This window comes from Giraffa tippelskirchi, chromosome 3 (genome assembly GCF_054371585.1).
Source record: "Giraffa tippelskirchi isolate mGirTip1 chromosome 3, T2T-mGirTip1v1.2.pri, whole genome shotgun sequence".
NCBI lineage: Eukaryota > Metazoa > Chordata > Mammalia > Artiodactyla > Giraffidae > Giraffa > Giraffa tippelskirchi.
In genome coordinates this window covers 172,500,226-172,512,227 of record NC_137277.1, presented here as the reverse complement: position 1 = coordinate 172,512,227, position 12,002 = coordinate 172,500,226, and the positions used below count along the sequence as shown (strand labels likewise).

The following is a 12,002-nucleotide window of genomic DNA, read 5'->3' as shown; positions in this document are numbered from 1 at the left end:
CCCTGGTGGTCCAGTGGTTGTGGCTCCGAGCTTCCACTGCAGGGGGCAGGAGTTCCATCTCTGGTCAGGGAACTAAGATCATACATGCTGCCTGGTATGGCCAAAAAAATAATTAAAAAACAAAAATATAAGTACACAAACAAAAAACTTGAAATTGAATCTGTTTTCTAATCCCAGGGCAATGGGCTATGTTGTTATTCAAGAAAGGGGAGACCATAGTCATTTTCATACACTCATCACTGATTCTCACCACATTTTCACCCATCACAATTTCTCTGAATGAAAAATAAGTAATTGAAAAGGAAGGTCTATATTTTCCCCAAGGGTTAGCTATTTGGCATTCTTTAAGAAGACTAACTTTTCCCACTTTTCCTCCCAGATGCTGGGGGTCATTAGGTCACATCTAGCTTAATTATTTTAATCTTGTTTTTCTGGGCTTTTAAACCTTAGTGTTTGTTTCAATCACATATTTAAGTATACTAAAATATATACTAAATCTAGTATACTAATTTAGTATACTAGTATACTAGTATCTGGACTTCCCTAGTGATTCAGTGGTAAAGAATATGCCTGCCAATGCAGGAGATGAGGATTCAATCCCTGGGTCAGGAAGATCCCCTGGAGGATCCCCTGGCAACCCACTCCAGTATTCTTGCCTGGAGAATCCCAGGGATGGTGGAGACTGGTGGGCTGCCGTCTATGGGGTTGCACAGAGTCAGACACGACTGAAGCGACTTAGCAGCAGCAGCAGCAGCAGCAGCAATACATGAGGTCTAAAGAAGTGACTGTCACAGATCCAAGCAGCTTTAGAGCCCACATGACTGCACCCAGAGAGCAGGGGTGGGACTCCGGTATCAGAGCTGTTCCCTTGAATCCCCTCCTGTCTGGGGACGGTCCTCCCATCGTCACCCACAGCAACACTGATCACTGTGCACTGTCATCAGAATCACGGTCCCTGACTTTTTGCATTATTGTCCTTGAGTTTGGGTCTTGAACCTTCATGGGTGACATATTTAGCTTTTGTTTTTATTTGGTTTCATGGTTTTCACATGAAGGTAGAAGTCTTACTTTGAAGGAGGAAACAGAACAGGCTCTATCTTGAAAACAGGACTCCATCTTGGGCCGGACTGTGGACTTTAAGCCATATGCCCAGTATCTATGGAAACGACATACCAACTGGAAAACCAGACCCAGGGCTCGTACCTAGATTCTCTGTTGCCTAAAAGAATACCCTAATTATCTGTGTAACCGAATAGAATTATACATTCTATTATGCTTATTGGGGTATGACCACAGGCCTATTGATAATTGTCCACTGTTAGCTACCTAGGCTTAAGGCATATGAATCACGGGTTAACTTTGATTGTATCTTTCTTTTTCCTTTGTTCAGACTAGTTTCAGGGAATTTGGGGAGGCGGGTTTGTGCACATACACTTAGGGTATATAAGGTTTTCACAATAACTGGTCGGGGTCCTTGGCTAAGAGGAGACTCTGCCTTGGGCCCACCAGTGTAATAAACTGCACTCCACTATCTACATTGTCCTTCTGAGTGAGTTTGTTTCCTGGAATGCGTGGCTACAACAGTTTGATGGTTTGATGGTTGGTTAGCTTAAGAAGTTAAGGTGAGGAATCAAAAACAGATAGACAAAAGATACATGAGCACTTCAGGCATTTTAACTTAAAACATGCACACCAATTCTTCAGTCTTGTGAAGTAGGGCCCAGGTTCCATCTTTGGAAATGGGGCTGCTGTTTAGAGGTCTATAGCATCATTTTTGCTAAGTCACACCCATAATGTACTGTTGCAGAAACCAGTACTCGAGAAAACAAACTTCACACTCGGAGAGTTGGAGAACTCAGGTTTACTGTACCGGTGGGCCCAGAGGAGTTATTACTTCAAGCTCTGAGCCCTGAGCAAAGAGATTACAGAGTTTTTATAGACAGACTGTAGAGGGCAACACTACAGGCTGGTTTAAACTAAGGGGTTTCGCATGCATGAGAACAGCAGTCAGGATGGGGAGGGGATGCCTGACCTGGACAGGCATGATTAAGCAGGTTTGCAGGGGCTGGGCGATTGCAAAGAGGAGGACAAGAGTGACTGAGATAAACTCCAGTTCCTAGTATTGTAAGTCCCCACTTTCTGAGACTATGTGACCTATGTGATCTAGACTTTGCAAGGGCCAAGCTGAGTTACAGAGGCAGAAGGAGAAGGAGGTTCTGTCAAATTTTAACTTTTCCTCTTCAGTACCACTGACATTTCTAGCTTGGGTTTTCTTGGAGCAGGCCAATTGCGTAAAGATGCTGGTGATGCAATCTGAGTATAGAGTCCTTCTAGATACGAATCCATGTTTCCCTCTAACTTTTTAAATGTTTTCTCAGCTACACTTAATTGAACAGCAGTTTCCTATCAGTTTTAATCTTATCAAATCTTCTAAGCTAGTTTTCACAGAAACATGTCTTTTTCTGCATTTGTATTTAACCAATTTGTTATTTAATATTTAATTAGATGACTTTGTTATAATAATAAGTACAACCGGCAGAAGCAGCTAACTCTTGGCAATCATGCATCTCCACCATGGAGCAGGCGAATGTCGTTGTGCTGGGAAAGCCTAGGAGTTCTGGTTAGATGCTAACCATTAGAAGGAGAGTCAGTGAAAGGGAATTTACTGGACCATCTACTCATCCGCTGTGTCACCTACATGTAGACGTTCAGCACTGTTGGCAGGCCTTCAGAACCAGGTCAGGGGTGTGTTTCTGGGCCCAGGTGAGCAGAACTGCTCCAGAATTGTTCCAACTTGAATTTTCAGTGAAATTGGCAAGGCAGGGCCTGGCTATATATCCGCACAATTGAACCGACTAGGACTTCAGAGGATGTGAAGTTGCTGACCTGTGGATGCTCCAGCTGATTGAATTAACTCAAAATCACTGTCTGGGCAGCTCTCTGGCTGATGCTCAGCTGCTTCTCTAGAAGCAGGGAGCCCAGCCCAGGGCCATGTGAAACAGGCATGGCACTGTCTTTGGATGGTGCTGACAGTAGCCCCAGACTCAAGAGATCCATTTCTCTTAATTGCACTTCTTTTCTTAAAATAATTTTTTTATGTTTGAAATAAATTTTTAATTTTGTGAATGTGTTTTAATAATTCAATAATTCAGACAGATAACTGTGGCCATATTTTCATTTTTGTTGCATTTGATCCACTTTTTTGGACTTACTGTTGAAACACCATGATTATATTAACATAATATAACCCACTAATTACTACTCAAATGCTAGATCATTTTAAAACCAGTATAGCCAAATGCTGTGAACTATTAAGAAAGCATAATGATGGAAACTTCTTAAGTAACATTTTAATGATTTTTTCACTTCCAACAATAAAGTACCTCTTAGTTTCCAGGTACCTTAATGAAGTAAGAAATCATTCATCATGAGCAGAAAACTCTTAATAGTGATTTTCTGACTTTTCTTCTAATCACATCAGGAAGTAATCCAGGATTCCATGATATTTTAGCACTGTTGCATATTAAACAGTTAAACTTGTGAGACCCTCAAACAGTTAAATCTTGTAGCCTAAGAAGCCCAAAAGTCATAGGCCTTCTGCCAAATATATATGGGATCTATTTCCAGATTTGCCAGCTACTATCTGGAGCTTGATAGAGTGCCTGATGAGCTATAGATGGAGGTTCGTGACATTGTACAGGAGACAGGGAGCAGCAAATAGCTGTGAAAAGAAGAGAAGCCAAAAGCAAATGAGAAAAGGAAGGATATTCCCATCTGAATGCAGAGTTCCAAAGAATAGCAAAGAGAGATAAGAAAGCCTTCCTCAGTGATGAGTGCAAAGAAATTGAGGAAAACAATAGAATGGGAAAGACTAGAGATTTCTTCAAGAAAATTAGAGATACCAAGGGAACATTTCATGCAAAGATGGGCTCAATAAAGGACAGAAATGGTATGGACCTGACAGAAGCAGAAGATATTAAGAAGAGATGGCAAGAATACACAGAAGAACTGTACAGAAATGATCTTCACAACCCAGATAATCATGACGGTGTGATCACTCACCTAGAGCCAGAAATCCTGGAATGTGAAGTCAAGTGGGCCATAGGAAGCATCACTATGAACAAAGCTAGTGGAGGTGATGGAATTCCAGTTGAGCTATTTCAAATCCTAAAAGGTGATGTTGTGAAAGTGCTGCACTCAATATGCCAGCAAATGTGGAAAACTCAGCAGTGACCACAGGACTGTAAAAGGTCAGTTTTCGTTCCAATCCCAAAGAAAGGCAATGCCAAAGAATACTCAAACTATCGCACAATTGCACTCATCTCACATGCTAGTAAAGTAATGCTCAAAATTCTCCAAGCCAGGCTCCAACAATACGTGAACCATGAACTTCCAGATGTTCAAGATGGATTTAGAAAAGGCAGAGGAACCAGAGATCAAATTGCCAACATCTGCTGGATCATCAAAAAAGCAAGAGAGTTCCAGAAAAACATCTATTTCTGCTTTATTGACTATGCCAAAGCCTTTGATTGTGTGGATCACAATAAACTGTGGAAAATTCTGAAAGAGATGGGAATACCAGACCACCTGACCTATCTCTTGAGAAACCTGTATGCAGGTCAAGAAGAAACAGGCTGCTGGATCATCAAAAAAGCAAGAGAGTTCCAGAAAAACATCTATTTCTGCTTTATTGACTATGCCAAAGCCTTTGATTGTGTGGATCACAATAAACTGTGGAAAATTCTGAAAGAGATGGGAATACCAGACCACCTGACCTATCTCTTGAGAAACCTGTATGCAGGTCAAGAAGAAACAGTTAGAACTGGACATGGAACAACAGACTGGTTCCAAATAGGAAAAGGAGTACGTCAAGGTTGTATATTGTCACCCTGCTTATTTAACTTATATGCAGAGTACATCATGAGAAATGCTGGCTGGAGGAAGCACAAGCTGGAATCAGATTGCTGGGAGAAATATCAATAACCTCAGATATGCAGATGATACCACCCTTATGGCAGAAAGTGAAGAAGAACTAAACAGCCTTTTGATGAAAGTGAGAGAGGAGAGTGAAAAAGTTGGCTTAAATCTCAACATTCAGAAAACAAAGATCATGGCATCTGGTCCCATCACTTCATGGCAAATAGATGGAAAAACAGTGGAAACAGTGGCAGACTTTATTTTTTGGGGCTCCAAAATCACTGCAGATGGTGATTGCAGCCATGAAATTAAAAGACGCTTACTCCTTGGAAGGAAAGTTATGGTCAACCTAGACAGCATATTAAAAAGCAGAAACATTACTTTGCCAACAAAGGTCCATCTAGTCAAGGCTATGGTTTTGCAGTAGTCATGTATGGATGTGAGATTTGGACTATAAAGAAAGCTGAGAGCCGAAGAATTAATGCTTTTGAACTGTGGTGTTGGAGAAGACTCTTAAGAGTCCTTTGGACTGCAAGGAGATCCAACCAGTCCATCCTAAAGGAGATCAGTCCTGAGTGTTCATTGGAAGGACTGATGTTAAAGCTGAAACTCCAATACTTTGGCCACCTGATGCGAAGAGCTTACTCATTTGAAAAGACCCTGATGCTGGGAAAGACTGAAGGCGAGAGAAGAAGGGGACGACAGGGAATGAGATAGTTGGATGGCATCACTGACTCAGCGGACAAGAGTTTGAGTAAACTCTGGGAGTTGGTGATGGACAGGGAGGCCTGGCGTGCTGCAGTCCATGGGGCACAAAGAGTCAGACACAACTGAGCTACTGAACTGAACTGATCTGGAGCTTTGGGAAAATTACTTAATCCTTCCAAGTTACATCACCTGTAAAGGAAGGCAGTAAGATCTATATTTACACAGAGTGCCCTGAATTCCGTAGCAGACTCAGTCTTTGGGGGCTGCCACCCTCTCCTTTTTCGCTCCACTATCTTGTATCAAGGGACATTCCTGCTAATGTCTGATATGTTTTTCCAAAGAAGCCACAGCCTTCCCAAGTAGTTCCTCCTGAAGTCCTTTGTCCAGTATAAATTGTCTTGAGCAATTGTCAGAGAGACAAAAAAGTATCATTCATTAATAATCATCTTAGAGTATATTGAATATATTAGTTAATTCACCAAATATAATTCATACATGAGCACAGAAACAACTTGTTTTATTTGTTTAATAAAATAAACATTGGGGTTAGAAGTACCAGTGATACTGAGTGCTTATAAAGGAAAGGTGGCATATCAAATATATTACAAAAGCAGGAACTTTTGGGCAGGCTGAACAATCATCTCTCACACTTTTCTCTCTGTTTCAACTTCCACTGTGACTGTGTATCGCCTGCTCTCTGCCTTCTGTTTGGGGGTTTGTGACCAAACGGTTAAGGGTACTGCCTTGGGGCAGACTTCTTAGGTCTAAATCCCAGCTCTGGCAAGCCACCCGTGTGACTCTGGGTGATCTTTGGTGCCTCAGTTTCCACATCTGTAAAATGGGGTCAAGTGGGTTACCTCTGATAAAGCACTTAGAGGAATGCATAGGGTGCCTGAAGAGGGCTGTGAAGGAAATCAGAAGTGTCACCCCCAAATCTGCCTTTGATACACAAATTATTTTGAGTTGAAGGCAACTAAAAAGCACTAAATGCAGAAAAACTCCTCCCTTTGTTCTTAAATTCAGGAAAGAAATTTAATAATTTAATAAAGATAGAATTTATCAGCCCAGAGAGGGCATTAGAGGAATCTGTATACAAACCTCATTAATCTAGCCCTATCTTCTGGTTATTCCTTCACCCTTCACTACCTCGAGCCCAAATCCCTTTGTCTAATCAATTCTTCACAAATTTACTGCTTCTTTGTCTAAAAGGTCTAAATGCTTCCTCCTCCGGTGACTTCTTTGGGTCTCGATTCTCTTGCAAAGACTCCCAGGCACATGTAAAAAAAAAAAAATGTTTTTAAAAGTACACGTATGTCTCTCTCCTGTTAATCTGTTTTTCTCAATTTCATTTTCAGATCCAGCTAGGGACCCTAAGAGTGTCTAGGAAAGCATTTTCCTCACCTTCAGCTGTTACAGAGGGCAATCAAGAATGTAGGTTATTACTCATTTGTTAATATTGCTACTCAGATGCTCATGAGTTGAGTGCTTATTAGATCGACTAGCTTGCAAGTAGGAACTGTGTCTCACAAAATTTACATCTCTTCAGCACTGGCAGGCAGTAACAAAATTACCTAATTTTTCTTCAAACTAATGAAGGATCTAGTTATGGGCATACCTTTTAAATATTGTTCGTTGAATAGGCCGGGAAACAATTTCCAAAGGAAGCTTGGGTGTTTCCCCTTTCTACGCTCGAAGCATCCATCGCCTATCCCATTTCCCTGCATCCCTGTGAAACAGAAGTGCCCAGCCCTCCCTCAGGGCGCCCCTCCTCCACACTCATCCCAGCCTGGTTTAGCAGAAGGGGAAGTTGGCAGCGTTCAAAGCTGGTTAACACTCTACTGAGCAGCTCTGTTGATTTTGCATTATGATTATTGACCCTCTGCCCAGCCAATAGCCTGGGGCCAAAGTTTCTGTGTGTGAAAAGAAGAGCTGACAGAGTGCGGGCTGGCCGTGCCAGACAGACTCCATGAGCTGCTCTTTGCAGGGTCCCTCCATCTGTGTCGGGCTTCCCTGGTGGCTCAGACTGTAAAGTGTTTGCCTACAATGCCTCTTGAGAAACCTGTATGCAGGTCAGGAAGCAACAGTTAGAACTGGACATGGAACAACAGACTGGTTCCAAATAGGAAAAGGAGTCCGTCAAGGCTGTATACTGTCACCCTGCTTATTTAACTTATATGCAGAGTACATCATGAGAAATGCTGGGCTGGAGGAAGCACAAGCTGGAATCAAGATTGCCAGGAGAAATATCAATAGCCTCAGATATGCAGATGACACCACTCTTATGGCAGAAACCGAAGAAGAACTAGAGAGCCTTTTGATGAAAGTGAAAGAGGAGAGTGATAAAGTTGGCTTAAAGCTCAACATTCAAAAAACTAAGCTCATGGCATCCGATCCTATCACTTCATGGCAAATAGGTGGGGAGACAGTGGAAACAGTGGCTGACTTTATTTTTGGGGGCTCCAAAATCAGTGCAGATGGGTGATTACAGCCATGAAATTAAAAGACGCTTACTCCTTGGAAGGAAAGTTATGACCAACCTAGATAGCATATTAAAAAGCAGAGACATTACTTTGCCAACAAATGTCCATCTAGTCAAGGCTATGGTTTCTCCAGTAGTCGTGTATGGATGTGAGAGTTGGATTATAAAGAAAACTGAGCACCAAAGAATTGATGCTTTTGAACTGTGGTGTTGGAGAAGACTCTTGAGAGTCCCTTGGACTGCAAGGAGATCCAACCAGTCCATCCTAAAGGAGATCAATTCTGGGTGTTCATTGGAAGGACTGATGTTGAAGCTGAAGCTCCAATACTTCAGCCATCTGATGTGAAGAGTTGACTCATTTGAAAAGACCCTGATGCTGGGAAAGACTGAGGGCAGGAGGAGAAGGGGATGACAGAGGATGAGATGGTTGGATGGCATCACCAACTCAATGGACATGGGTTTGGGTAGACTCCGGGAGCTGGTGACGGATAAGGAGGCCTGGCGTGCTGTGGTTCATTGGGTCGCAAAGAGTCGGACACGACTGAGCGACTTCACTTTCACTTTCTTCCATCTGTGTCTGCCTTAAGCAACCAACTGTGAGCCTTGGCGGCGTGCCCTCCAGTGACAGAGTTCGACATCCATGGGCTGTTTTCTGCAGTAGCCCCTTCTTCCCTGGCCAGGAGCGACGGCCACTTCCCAATCTTCTATCCAGAGAGATATCACTAGCCTAGACATCTAACTCAGCCATCCCACTTTGATTTTCTGGACCACAGCAAACATACAGATTATTGGCTCTGCCCAAGAAGGTGGCAGTCAGATGTCTCTGATGTACTGGGGAATGTTGCTGTTGTTTAGTCCCTAAGTCGTGTCTGACTCTTTGTGACCCCATGGACTGTAGCCCACCAGACTCCTCTGTCCATGGCAATCTCCAGGCAAGAAAACTGGGGTGGGTCGCCATTCCTTTCTCCAGATACTGGGGAATAAACTCACAAAAAGCAGCGAGTGGCATTTATAGGTGGACTTTAAAAACATTCACAACCTGAAAGTTGAGAGTTATGTTCTATTCGGTGGTAATTTTTAGGAATTCAAGTCTGGGAGACAGCATCTCAAGAAACTCAGAGAGAACTGCTCTGAGGAGTCCTGGGGAGGAGCCAGGTTATGCAGAAGTTTTGTAACAAAAGGCAAGTAGTCTGAACATCAAAAGATGATTTTAATTAAAGGAAACCAGATACCCCAAGCTAAGGAATTTAGCACTTTTCTGTGTATGGGAAGCTGCAAGAGTCTGGGCTCACTGAAATCATTCCTTTGATATGCACCTCAGCTATCAGCCAGTTTCCTGTGTTTTTACAACCTGAGCTTCCTCAGGGCTCAAGTTGGGAGTAGCTGCAGTCTGATGGCTGCTAGGTGGCAGGTATTCTTTCCTTCCTGAGTTCCCTCAGGGCTGGGACATCCTTGTTTACTGATATGGCAGGAAATATTCCATTCTCACATACCTATAATCATTAACCAGCAGGTTTTTTTTCTTGCCCTAAATGGTTCTGAGTTCAGAAAAACTATGAGGTCTTTGGCATTCATGCAAGATGAACAGACTCTGCAGAATTCCGTGTAATGGATGCTGTGGAGAAAATGAACTTCAGTCAGGACTCTAATGAGACCGGTAGGTAACATTTTGGAGCACTGCGCAGGGTGCATTGTCTAGTACATGGTCTGATGGACATCTGATAACAGCTCTAGGAGACAGGTGCTATGATTAGTCTCTTCTTGTAGACAGGTAGCTGGGAGATGATGAAGAGGCTAGAGGTGGTCAGGAGTGGAGCTGGGGAATCCAAACCCAGGTGGTTTGACTCAAGCCATATTCTCAACCCCGCGCCCTGTTTTAGTGTTGATCGGCTCTATGGGCCACTGGGGCTTCCCTGACAGGTCAGTGGTGAAAACAAATCTGCCAGCAATGCAGGTGATGCAGGAGATGTGGGTTCCATCCCTGGATTGGGAAGATCTCCTGGAGGAGGAAATGGCAACCCACTCTAGTATTCTTGCCTGGGGAATCCCATGGACAGAGGACTGTGGTGGGCTACAGTCCATGGGGTTGCAAAAGAGGTTGACATGACTTAGCGACTGGGCAGCACCAACAGGGGCCACTGAGACTTCCGGGAGAGAGAATACACATCTCCTGTACTCATCCGATCACTGCACTGTGATGCTGTAATCAGATTCCAGCAATAAGCATAATATTACTATTTATGAAATCAGCGTGGGGAGGGGGACGCAGCGCAGGGCAGCCCACAGATCAGATTCAGTCTGCCTTCTGTGTTTGTGCAGCATGAAAGCGAAGAATGGCTTTTCTATTTTCAAATACTTGAAAGAAAATTAAAAGAAACACAATAGTTTGTTATCATGAAGTTTATGTGAACTTCAGATCTCCGTGTCTGTAAATAAATGTTTGTGTTTCATCACTAAAATCTCTGTGGGATTTGTTTTCTGTCTTGTTGAATGGGTGGGCTTCCTGGATAGCATAGTTGGTAAAAAATCCGCCTGCAATGCAGGAGACCTCAGATCGATTCCTGGGTCAGGAAGATCCACTGGAGAAGGGATGGGTTACCCACTCCAGTATTCTTGGGCTTCCCTTGTGGCTCAGCCGGTAAAGAACCCACCTGCAGTGTGGGAGATCTGGATTTGATCCCTGGATCGGGAAGATCCCCTGGAGAAGGGAAAGGCTATCCACTCCAGTATTCTGGCTTGGAGAATTCCATGGACTGCATAGTTCATGGAGTCACAAAGAGTCAGACACAACTGAGTGACTTTCACTTTCACTTTCATCTGGGTATCTACCTAATATCCTTGATTTTTGCCTCTTGCCATTTAAGGAAAAAAACCTGTTAACCGCTGGTGTGAAAGATCTTGATTATATTTTTGTGTTAGTACAAAAGTTACATTAAAAGTATTAAAGGAGAAGCTAAGAAATTTATCAGCTCTGAGCTCCAGTGAGAGATAGTTTTCTGCCTCCAAGGGTCAGACAGGAATTTCTTTCTTCCTCCCATCCCCCCTTACCAGCCTCTCCTTCCCTCTGTCACACTTCAGTCCAAGCTAATGCAGTTTGGGGATTGGAAGATCCCTGCAGATCATCTAATCCCAAAGTTCCTAGTGCTTTGGAACTTACAGAGATGTAAAATAAAATCATTTTTAAAGTGGACACCAACCGAGGACTAGCCTATTTGTAATTTGCTATTTAAGGGTAATGACCACCTACCTTGTGTGTATGCATTCACTTGTGTCTGACTTTTTGTGACCCCATGGATTGTAGCCCATCAGGCTCCTCTGTCCATGGATGTTTCCAGGCAAGAATACTGGAGAGGGTTGCTATTTTCTACTCCAGGAGATCTTCCCAACCCAAGGATTGAACCTATGTTGCTTGCATCTCCTGCATTGGCAGGCAGATTCTTTACCACTGTGCCACCTGGGAAGCCCATATGACCACCTACAACCACAAACAAATCCACTCTCTCCCTCATCAATCTGTCTTCTACCACTGTCTTTGTTCTGTCAAAATAAATGAATTTGAAAAACTATAGAGGAAGCAAGTAAATGCTCACAGAGTACAAGATGCTCCTTTAATATGAAAACAAGTAAATTTTTCTTCGTAAAAATCTCTATGCTGTTCTTATTTTTCTCATTTGCCTTAGTTTTGTGAAAAGTTTACACAGGTATGAGTTTGTGATGTGCTAAACTAGGCATGACTGCCTGCTTCTCTGCCCCCCACCCGCTCGGGTCAGCCACTGCTTGCTTAGTGATCTATCGATGCGTGGTTTTTCCCTTTGAGAGGTGATGCAAGTTCATCTCATACTGTATAAGGTATGCTAATGAATTAATTTAAAAAAATCTGACACGTCTTTCAAGAATC

At 43.0% G+C, this 12,002-nt stretch overlaps 1 protein-coding gene across 3 annotated transcripts in view; it reads right to left on the bottom strand.

Moving 5' to 3' along the window:
• Positions 1–12,002, bottom strand: part of COL4A3 (collagen type IV alpha 3 chain) — a 151,460-nt gene that overhangs the window by 75,186 nt on the left and 64,272 nt on the right. The gene's annotated exons all lie outside the window — the stretch shown is intronic.